The sequence below is a fragment of the Chelonoidis abingdonii genome, chromosome 7 (genome assembly GCF_003597395.2).
Source record: "Chelonoidis abingdonii isolate Lonesome George chromosome 7, CheloAbing_2.0, whole genome shotgun sequence".
NCBI lineage: Eukaryota > Metazoa > Chordata > Testudines > Testudinidae > Chelonoidis > Chelonoidis abingdonii.
The window spans coordinates 24,255,485-24,267,685 of NC_133775.1; positions in this window are offsets into that span (position 1 = coordinate 24,255,485).

Below are 12,201 nucleotides of genomic sequence, written 5' to 3' on the forward strand. Positions count from 1 at the left end.
CAGTTATGTCTTCTTTATACAAACAGGCATTTTAACTGAAACAGATACATAGCGACATCAGTTGATGAGATCAGATAATAAGTCATTATCATCCTCAAAAATGGAGCATCCTCCTGGCTCAGTTGCTAATTTGCTGTGTTAACTTAAAATGCTAACAGATTCGAGGCCCCATAACCACGACCACCACTTACCTTAGTTGCCAAGAAACCTGTGCATTTGTGTTTTATGCCGAGGTTGTCCAGGCAAAACTCTAAAAATGCATATGCGTATTCATTTTCTGGTGAGAAAATGTGGGGAGGGAGTGGAAGAGACTCAAGATTCCCATACCCTGCAGCATCACAGGTACTCTGAGTAATACCTAGATGCCACGAGCCACTGTACAGCAATTCTCTCCAATGTGAAGTTTAGAAATCAGTCTTCAGCAGGGTGCCAAGTTCCTTAGGGGATTGTTTGCCTCTGCGGAGACTGGGAGCTGTGGGACAATGTGGTAGAGTGGTTAAATATTTTAGCGTCCATACAAAAGGCTCAGCTCATCCCAAACCATGGGGAAAATCGTAGGAAGGAGGGGGATCTGCGGGAGCTTTCCGTGAGCAAATCTAGAGGACATCATTTGGCCTATGTCATGCATATGTATCAATCTGAGCCAGGGCAGACATGGGGTATTACCGGAACAGCTACATCATGTCAGTTATTTCAGCTATTACTCCGACAAGACAGAATAATTGAAACCAGACATATGAGGATCCGCAAGGCCGTCCTGTACTTGCACGTTGTAATATCATTGTCATCTCAGGGGATTTTAGGGGTCTCGTTTCAGGCCAAGACACACATTGCCTTGGGATCCCTCTCCTCCTCCCCCAAGAGACCGCAGTAGCAGGAGAGTTTTCTAGCAGCCTTGTGTAAAGCCAAGACTGAAATGAACACACGTTGCAGTGCCCTGCCCAGCAAACTGGGTGTGTGCAGCTCCTGCCTGCCGGCGGCTGCACTAGGCAAGGGGTGGCGCGTGTTGCACCAACAGCGGGGGTCCGTGTTTGCTTTTATTTGTGCCTCTGTAGCAAGGCAGTCACCACCACCCCATTCCTCCAAGGGGGCAGGTAGGCTGCACCTCACGCTCACGCCATCCAGCCGGGCACAGCATGGGCTGCCAAGGGAGAATCTGAGCGCTTGTTCCTGCCCCCCTCAGTTATCTTAGGCCGATGGCAGGAGGGTGGAGCTCACCGTCCTGTGGTCAGTGGAGGAGACGCTGGAGCCGAAGCTTGAAGGGGCAGACACGTGAAACCTGAGCTAAGCCCCTGAGCCTTTGGCCTCACGCATCTGAACCATGGTGAGAAGCAGTCATCCACCCCCACTGCTGCTCTCCCCTCAGCACAAACAAGAAGATTCCACACCTAGCGCCAATGTGCATGGCAGAAGCTCCATGGAAGAAGGCTAAAGAGCCTAGCTAGGCCTTTAGAAACCAGTGAGCGCTTTCTAGTTGCATCTTCCCTGCAGAGTCCAGTAGCACCACTCCACGAGGCAGAGCTCAGCCCCCGAGATCACCCGCTGCTGGCCCAGGCCCTGCTTGGAAAGAGCATTGGCTCTGGGTGGATCTCTTTGTTAGGCCACACCAGGGGCAGGCAACCTATGGCACATGTGCCACCTTCGGCAGGTGAGCTGATTTTCAGTGGCACTTAGGAGCCTGGGTCCTGGCCACCTGTCCGGGGAAGGGGGGAGAGGGCTCTGCATTTTAATTTAATTTTAAATGAAGCATCCTAAACCTTAGTTACTTTACATACAACAATAGTTTAGTTATATATTATAGACTTATAGAAAGAGACCTTCTAAAAACGTTAAAATGTATTACTGGCATGCAAAACCTTACATTAAAGTGAATAAATGAAGACTTGGCACAGCACTTCTGAAAGGTTGCCAACCTCTGGCTATGTGCACAGTGTTCCCTAACAGTGAGATTCGGCCTGGCCCTGGAGCACAAGAGAACAAATTCCACTCCTGGATCCTTGATTTTCAGAAATCTTGGTTCTTGTTGGGCCCTAGCTTTTTCAACAGAAGTTCCCATTGAGGGCAGGATTTGTCCCATCTGGCTCACAGAGCTCTGTGAAATTGTCCTCACCTTCACTGCTGCAGCTCATTCCCACTGAGTAGATTTCTTTTAAAATCCAAGGTGGTTGTTTGTTTGAGTGATTATTAAGTTTCACTTTAATAGGCCTGTCTCCAAATATTTTTCTTTAGCCATCTTTATTATTTTAATATTGTTTCCTTCCAGCAAGCACTCAGTGTAATTGCTATGGACTTGTGTAAATGCATTGCTGAGGTCTGTCAGGGGGAATAAACATATTCCGTTACAGTTTATTGTACAGATTCTGGTCTGATGGGTGAGGAAAAGAGGCTTTAAAAAGTGAAGGTGGTTGGCCAAAGTTCAACTGGGCATCATATAGTGTTGGCAAGATTTTTTTTTCTTAGCCAGATGAGTGTAAAATCTTTCTAACACAACAGAGTATGTTGAATGCATAAGAGATATCAGAAACACATGTGACCAAAGTAACAACAGAAACAATAAACTGTAGGACATACATTTAAAAGGTTCCCACTGCCAAAAGGGAAGGGGGAGGAGAAGAGGAAGGAGAAAGAGAGAGAACAACAAATGCATTTCCTTATATCTGAAATGCTACCGAGATTTTTCCAAACTCATTTTGGCATGTGAACATTTTCCTGTGTCACCATGAGTATTGCGATTTAGGTGCTAAGAGGGTGATCAGAACAAAGATTTTTTGCCTCGTATAAATTGCTGTAAATAAGAAGCCCGTTATTCTGCAATTACTTTTCTTGCTCCTGTATAGTTTAGTCAAATTGTCATCATGGTGAAATAGCTGGATACATTCAAAGTGTGCACTTTAAAGAAAAAATAACCTATACAATCCTACCTAAACGCCAATATTTTTCGTATGCTGCTACCGCAGTCCCTTCATGTTATTAAAAATGTCTGGCGTGGAAATATGCTAACACTGCTACCTAAAAAGTATCGAATTGTACAATTACATGAATTGTACCAATACTGAATTTCCCTGGCATAGTACATTTTAGCATTAGGGATAAAAAGCCCACCCAGGCAGGATATTATAACTGCAGTTAAAACCCTTGCATTTAATATAAACAGACAAACTGAGTGATATTTTATAGACTAACAGACTAACAAAAAGTCCTGCTCCAAAACGTCTGTTAGTCTATAAGGTGCCACAGGATTCTTTGCTGTTTTTACAGATCCAGACTAACAGGGCTACCCCTCTGATAATTGAGTGATAATGTACTTTTGATTCCCCCCATTCACACACACTTCCAAAAAAAAAAAAAAAAAAAGTTTATCTCAAGACAGTACTCATTATAACGTACTTTTTTTTGCTACAATGAGCCAAGTGAAAACATGAAATTATAATCACTACCCTTTGTACAGGGGAATTTAGGACAAAATATTCTGAAACCATACTTTATTTTGTAGAGCTGTAAAATTGTTTAAAAACTAAATACAAAAATGGACTCAACAATAAAATCAAACGGTACAGCAAGAGAGAAAAAAATTTCTATTTATAGTTGATTTCTTGTCCATCTCGATTTTTACGCCGATAGCTCCATTGTTTACATTTTATTTCTTTTATTTAAAAAAAAAAACACCTCGTCTGTGACTCATAGTCTCCCTTTCTTTCTACGTCCCTAATGCTATCTACTTCTGCCTGTTTCACTGAAATGGTTTCTCCGGATTAGGTTGATATAGCTTCTCTAGTGTGCATCCTCTGGTTAAAAGTCTCACACACATATCAATAACAAGCTAATGGTAAATGCTGTTGATCTCAGAGATGATCAAATTGGCAGGATACGTAAGGAAACTGACAACATTCTCCAGCTGTATGGGTCACTCTCAAATCGATCTAAATAGTATCAAGTCCTGTGAAACCGATTTAACGTTTAACTGGTAATTAATAATCCACCTTCAGAAGCTGCGGCTGGATCAGGGCTTTCTCCCGATTGTGCAGAGCCCCTGACACTGCACAAGTTTCAAGTCTGCCCGTGAAATACAAAGGGGCTTTGGAAGGAGGCAACGTGTCCCGCTAAGTTAGAGCAGTAGAGCTGGAAAGTCCTTGAACTTCAGCTGTTCCAGCTGTCGTGATTTCAGGTCTTTGGGACCCGTGTTTAGATCTGGAGACAGGCAAGGGAGGTTTGTGTGTGTGCGTTAAAAGAAACGGGCTAGTCTTCATTCTCTAGCCACAGGCAAGGAGGTGATGCCGCTTCCAACCCCCTGCGCGCGGAAGTTGATGAACACTGGGGCAATGTATGCCGGCGAGCGGTGCGGAGCAGGGGGCGCGTCAGGGACACTGCGGGGCTGCGGACAGCGCTTGGGACGCGATCGTGGGGCTTTCCACGGGACCAGGGCCGGCTCCAGGCCCCAGCACGCCAAGCGCTTGCTTGGGGCGGCATGCAGCGGGGGGCGCTCTGCAGGAGGTCCACCGGACGGACCCTCCGCAGCCACGTCTGCGGGAGATCCACCGGAGCCGCGGGACCGGCGAGCAGCAGAGCGCCCCCCGCGGCTGCCGCCGTGCTTGGGGCGGCGAAATGGCTAGAGCCGGCCCTGCAGCAACAGGGAGCAGTGGGAACACTTATGCCTTCCCTGACCTCAAGCTCCAGCTCCACTCTGTGTCCCACGTAACTTGGGGTATTCTGGCCCGCTGCCCTGGGCTGGCCGGGGGGAGATTAATGCTGCCGAAAGGCAGAACGAGACTTGCTTATTGCTCGCCGTTTGTTCAAATAAACATCGTCCCTATCCCTTTCTTTCCTGAGACTATAGAGCGAGCGCCAGCCTCTCCGGGCGACCACGCCGCCGCAGGGAGATAGGGCTGCTCTCACACAGCCACATGCGCTCCTCGGGGCAGAGAATTAGTCCTCTCTGTTAGGCAGAGTTAAGGCCCCAATCCTCCAGGCAAACACACATCTCAGGGAGAGCGTTGCCAGCAGGGCAGGGGAGAAACAGCAGGTAAAACGAGGAGTTTAAATCGGCCCCGGGTTTCGTTTTTTTCTAGGGTATTTGTTAGCCAAGACCCTCTCACCCTCACCCCAGGCACAAACGCAGCCCTGAGATGCACTGAAGGAGGGGAAAGGTGCAGACACTGCTCTCCAGTGTTCCCCTGGGCTGGGAGTAGAGGGCCTGGAAATCTCGTGGGAGGATTGCAGTAAGAATCCCAGTTCCCATCCCCAAGGAAACATTTGCATTTGTCAGCAGCGGTCTCCTGCCAGCGCGCAGTGTTTATTCATCACATAAACAGAGGTGAATGAGATTAAGGGGATAGATACGATACCTCAAGAGAACCTTTCAGAAGCCTTCAGAGTGTGGTTTCCCGGCTGTAGTCCCCCAACCCTAGAGAGCTGAGGGGGCTGGCTGTATAGATTATGCGTTGTACCTTCACACCCTTTCGACAGTTTTACCTTCTCTTCAAGTTTGATTTAAGGAACTTCTGAAAGGTGATGCACTTATTTTTAATAAAATGCATTACAGTGTCACTACACAATCCCCAACTAGAGCTTCCTGGGTTATGAACTTTTATTCTTCCATTAAACAACAAAATGTGAGCACACGCCTAAGAGATTATAATAAAAAAGTGTCCTTGCATGTGAAGAGCATGCAGCTGGGCATTTAAACAAACAAAATCACCAGCAGTAGCTGTTATCTGTTTTTGATACCCAATACGGGGGGGGAGGGGGGAATACTCGTCCATTAAAATCATATTTCAACTGGGCCTGTAAGTTTCACTCTTTCTAGCACCTGAGCCAAATGAATTTCACTACAACAGGGTGTGGGAGGACATTAAAACCCATATGAAATTCCATCTTCAACTGTCCATTCGGAAGTTTAAACTACTTCACCCCCACCCTGTTCACACCTCCTTCTCTCAGTACTGGAGCCGTCCAAGCTACTGGTGCAATGGTTGGAGGAAAGCACATTCCAAGGCCAATATCAGTATTAGCTCTGGAACTGCTTGCTGCCTCATCTAATCCCAGGACAGACACCACCCTGCTTTACCTGACCAATCATACCTAAGCAACACAAATAGAATTCAGAACACCTAGGAGCAAAATAGCCACATGTTCCCAAAACCCATTCAACTGTAAACCAGAGAAAGTCACAGCCTCTCCACGGCTACCCTACAAGAGGAGAACCTAATTTCACAAATCAATTTGCTGTGAATTAGTTGCTCAACCCTGGAAAATAAATTTGCTGGTAAAGCAAAGGGCTTGTTAAACCAGCACAGCATAAAACAGTAGCATGACAAACTCTCAGTTACTGACGGAGGTTGGGGGAAGGAAGCTTGTTCTAGGGTGGCTCTCGCTTCTTCTGCCAGAGACCCGCAAGAGGAGGGAGTGACCTTGTGGCCCTGTGAATTGGACCTGCGATACCAAAGGAGCCTTTCCTTAGGACTCTGCCCCCACTTCCCTAGAAAGAGAGATGGCGGACAATGAACTGGAAGGTGGCTGACATACAATTTTATCAGCTATCATAAGAATGGCCATACTGGGTCAGACCAAAGAGCCACCAAACCCAGTATCCTGTCCTCCGACAGTGGTCAATGGCAGGTGCCCCAAAGGGAACAAACAGACAGGTTATCATCAAGTGATCCATCTCCTGTAACCCAATCCCAGCTTTCAGCAAACAGAAGCTAGGGACACCATTCCTGCCCACCCTGGCTAACAGCCATTGATGGACCTATCTTCCATGAATCTATCTAGCTCCCTTTTGAATCGCTTTATAGTATTGGCCTTCACAGCACCCTCTGGCAAGGAGGTTGACAGTGCCTTGCATGAAAAAATACTTCTTGTGTTTTAAACCTGCTACTTAATAGTTTTGTCTGCTGGTCCCTTGTTCTCATATTATAAGAAGGAGTAAATAACACGTCCTTATTTACTTTCGCTGTACCACTCAAGAGTTTACAGACCTATCATATCCCACCCAGCCAATTGCCTCTTTTCCAAGCTGAAAAGCCTCAGTCTCATTAATCTCTCCTCATAGGGAAGCTGTTCTATATCCCAATCATTTTTGTTGCCCTTCTCTGAACCTTTTCCAATTCCACTATATCTTTCTGGAGATGGGCTGACCACATCTGCAGCAATATTCAAGGTATGGGCGTTCCTTGACATTAATATCCCGCGGAAATGTCCAAAGCAGCTGAGAGCATTTGACAATGTTAATGCAGCCACCTGGCAGGCCATCTACGGCCCTGCCTACGCTGAGAGCCCCGGATACTGCCAGGTGAGAAGAGAGACGCGCAAGATCACTCAACAGCCCCAACTCTGCCTGCCTGTCTCCTGGCCGGGGTGCAGTTCACACCAGCCAGAGAAAAAGGAGTTCATGGAAAGAGGCCCTGCTAACTCGTTTTCCCGACTGGTAGAAAGGTTCACCTGGCAGTCAAGTCACGTGTCAGCAGCACGCTGGTACCATGGAAGGGAGAGAGGGGAGCTACCAGGTTTCATGGCGAACTGGTGCTGCTGCCTTCAGCCCTAGCTGCTTGCAGAAGAGCAAGAAGGCAATTCGCCGCGTGGAAGCTGCTCTTGCTTTTCACTAGACTGATTCCCCTAGAGCAGGAAGAAGTGGCCATTGCTTAGCGTACAAACGTTCCGGTGCAGACACCTTTTCTAAAGGGCTAATGCGCAGCAGGACTAGGGGAGGGGAAACACACAGGCGCTGTGAGAGTTGGGGATCTTTGCTAGTATTTAGTCTGGAGTTCGGGACGCGTTTTGCAGGTCTGGCTCTGACCGCCTCCTTAAATCACCGCACACCCTCACCCACCAGCGTGGCCAGGATTTGGCCAAGTACGCTCAAGCTGCCGGTTAACACTGCTACTGCAGTAACTTCGGGACTGCAAAGACTTGATGGAGAAGTTACCGCCAGGAAATCTCGCATTTCGCATGGCCCAGCACTAATTCGGCACGGACGAAGCTCTCATGTTTTCAGAATGATTTGTATAGATTGGTAACTTCATCTCTCTTTCACAGGTGGGGAAGCTGAGGCAGAGAGCGGCGTACCCAAGGGATCCAGAGCAAGTCAATGACACAGAGGAGAATGCTGTGATACAAAGGTGGGGTTGCTACAGTCAACCTCTTGTCATTATCTAAGTCCCTCTCCTGGCCATTCTAAAAGGTGACTTTCCGTCGGAAAGGACAGAAATATACTTGGCCTTGCACAAACATAAGTCTCTTCCAACAAGACTCAAGAGAGAAATATACCAGAAATACTTCAGCTCTTAAATTGGGTCCATCTATTATCCATGATGCAGTCCACGTTATCCCTGCTCAATTAAAACCCATATGAAATTCCAGCAAGTGAATAACTATTCCGCCTCCTCTTCGCATACCTCACTCCATCCCGGTGTGGTGCGAGACTGTGCGACTTAGACAGAGCCCCCCAAGAGTTAAAACGCAGGATTTTAAACAAAGCTTTAATTAGCAACAAAACAAACAGAAGCTCACATTCAATTTTAAAGACTCTCCAAGAGGACAGACTATGCAGAGCAACCTCAAATATCACAAAGACCACACAAGGTACATTAAAGTCTAAAACAGCATCTGGATCAGTTGTTCTTTCTAGCCGGGAGTGCCTTTCCTTTCTGTACATTAGCCACCTACTGAGTCATGTCTATTCATTACAGTCCATCTCCTCTCTGATTCTTTCTTTTGAAGCCTACCACAGCGCTATGTTAACAGATTTTTAAGGCCAGCTTTTCACAAGCTGATTGTAATGTCACGTTGGTTTCCAAGGAGCACCATTTTTTCATGTGTAAAATAGTTTCACTGTATAAAATTTTAAACAGTAACATCTAATATGGTTAGAATTACTTTGCATATGGTATTAAAAGTAGTCCTTTTTTGAGAAACGTGTTAATCTGTTCTATATGCTAGTATCAGCTCTTTAAAATTAAGCGTCTGGTAAAAATCTTTTTGTTCAGCATTTTATTCATGCTGTATTTTATCGTAGAATATTTATGAAGTTTCTCCTATATGCAATTGATTAACACTTCCACCCACACACTTCCTGGCATTAATTCTGAACGCTCAGTTGTATAAGAAACCGACTAAATCTCTCCCTGCACCCACTGACTTTTCCTCCTAAATTCAAGGGAGGCAATACTCTCCCCTTTTAGAGGCGATCCCCTCACCCCCAACTAGTCTGATTTTACGTTTTCCGTAGAATCACAGGACTTAAAAATGAAAACGATGCATTAGATTCTCCAGCCCATCACCCGGTCCATGAAGGATTTTCTCTCTCTTTCCCAGACAATATTAATGAACCACTTCTACTGACAGCCTAAGAGTTCCTTTTAAGGATTATATCCGGCCCGGAGTTTGCTCGGTATCTCCTCTAGATACATTGTCCTTTTATGACCAATAGCATAGAGAACTGATTCACTGTCATCCGACTGGTATTTCTCTAATGTTTGGGGAAACTGCCTGTGTTCCTGCAGGTAGGAAACAGTAACAAGGTAAAGTCGGACACTCTCTGCAATCTACGCGTCGGGAAGTTTTTCTAACTGTTTAAAAAGGGCTGTTACAAATGTTCACTAGGCACCTCAGAGCGAGCGTGACTAAGCGATGCAAGTGAAGGGAATGCGGCTCCGCTGAGATAAAGCTGGGGAGTGACACACAGCACTGAATGGGATGAACAAGGGAGGAGTCCCAGACAGATTTTTATGCACCCCCCCATCTCCGCCCTCCCCAAATCACAGCATTTTTTTGCCCTTTTCACCCCTCTCGCCACAGAATTACAATATTCAGCTCGGCCGAGATGTACAGCTCTTTTGAAGGATCATAACTATCACTATAGCCGCTCTATATTATCTGACAACCATTTGCATGAGTTACAGGGCTACTTTTTTCTTTCTTTTCGGTGACAGAAAATGCATCCACTCACCCCCCCCCCACACACACACACAAGCGCGCCCAAGGTCTGCTAAAACGTCCGTTCCACTGCGTCTGTTTTAGCTAAGGCATTATTTCCCGATGCATTTGATCATGAATTGTAATATCACTTGGGTTATGTGCAGTGCTTGCAAATGAGTTTCTGCTATGGGAAGACGTACGTCAGGGAACAGAAAATTGGAACCACTTTTCCAACAAGATTAACAATTCAACCAGAAACACGTTGAGAGCCACCCTTAGAATTCCTCCTACATCGGAAATCCTGGCCGGTTTATGCTACAGCCTAAATTGATACCATTATGTTGCTCAGGAGTACGAACCCCACCCCTACCCCCGCCCTCTGCGGCAAAAGACCAGCAAACAAACTAGACTGAGTTGAAGATAGTCCTTCTCGTTAGTCTTTTTTTAATCTGCGTGTAGAATTTAAATCAGCTCCGAATAAATAAAATACATTCACAATTTTTTTAAAGCAATCCCATGTAACCGTGTTTTTCTGTCCCAAATAACGTCTTCTAAAGAAGATTCTGTTTAGCAGCCCTATATTATATACGATACTGCATGGGGGAGGGGGCGTCTTTTCATACAGCACAAAATGTTTTCCTGTGCTCTGAACAACCTGACACTGATCAAGAGAAAGAGAGCGCTCTTGAACCTGTCTCTCTCAGTAAGAATTTACCCTACTGTAACGGAATTAAAATATTACATTTTAAGCTCCCCGGGCTGCATTCCAGAACCAAAACGAGACGTAGCGAAGACATTTCCCAGAGCCTGGGTCTTTTTATCTTGGCAATCCGAAGTCATTCCAATAGATGCCAAAAGATGACATTAGTGCATTAATTCAAAGAAACAATAAGAAGGGGGGGGGAGTTGCGGAACAGCTGATAAGAAGAGGCAATCATTAGGATTGGAAGCCAAGAGACTTGAACGACTAGGGTGTTTCTAACGTTAAGTGCTATTGATATTCACAACTGCTGATATCTTTTTAAAAAAATCCATGGATAATTATGAGACATACAGGGAAATTATTTTGCTCTGGAAATACATTGCTAATTGCTTCTGCACGTTTGGGGGGAAAAAACTGCTTGAGAGCAATGTATGTTCTGATTGTGTTGGCTCCAATTTCTGATATTTTTCCTCTCTCTCTCAAAAAAAATCAACCGTATAGTTGTTTTAGATCAAGCTAACCTCCAGTTCCAGTGAGATGCAACAAGAACATAAGGGACTGTTCCTTCAGGGTAAAGAAAGGACATTAGACAAGTAAACCTAGCTTACTCCAAGCACCTCAAATACAGAAAGGTCCCTGAGTTGAAGCAAAATTCCTTCATTCTAATGTCTAAGATCGACACCTCATTTCCCTCGATTACGTGTCTTTTTCGAACGCCTCAGAACAGACGCTTGTTTTGTATCGAATCATTTAAACCAGATTATAAAGTCTAATAACCACACAGCAGTTTGCAACAACTTGGGGGGAAGCGGAGAGAGGGAAGGAAGGAAGGAAAGAGGGGAGGTCCTGGCATGCTAGGATCAGCTCAATAATTGCTTGCACCTTCAGGTTAAGTTATTTTCAGGACCCAAACATGTGGTTATTCCCTGTGAGGAGCAAATGTAAAATGCTACCAAGTCAATTTAGTGGGACCTCACTACTTCAACTATAATTTGCTAATTCAGATCTATTGCCTTTGAATATCGAGTTTCAAGGGACTACCATCAATGCAGGCTTAATTTCATCCCACTGATGAAGGGGGTTTATAAAGGTCCCTGCGGTGAAAGCCAAGGGGGAAAATATCAGTTTGATGCTTTCGCTAAGAATGTCAAGGTGGCACATACATTTTTAGGCGATTATACGTTACGGCTCAGCACTGTACAATTATATTGTGCCTGCCTCCTTCCGGCAGGATGGGCTCTGTCCTTTCATGCCCTCCACCAATGCAGAGCAGCGGAGTGACTCTACCCGGAGCATCGTCTGCCAGTCCTTAATTCGGGAGAGCCCGAGGACAGAGAAGCACTCGTTTATCTTCCCGCGGGACTAAAGCGCCCGTTGCTAAGGTTATGGTGTTTGGGTGGATCGCCTCAAGGCACGTATAAGAAGGTATTCTCAGGGCAGCCTCATGTATTATATAGGTGCAGATCCATTTATTACATCCAACCAAGGTAATATTTTTTTCCAGCTTGGAATAATTCTTAAGTATACTTCAATGCGCGTCTTGATTAAAAATCCTCTTTCCAGAGAGGGTAGAGGAGTTTCCTTCT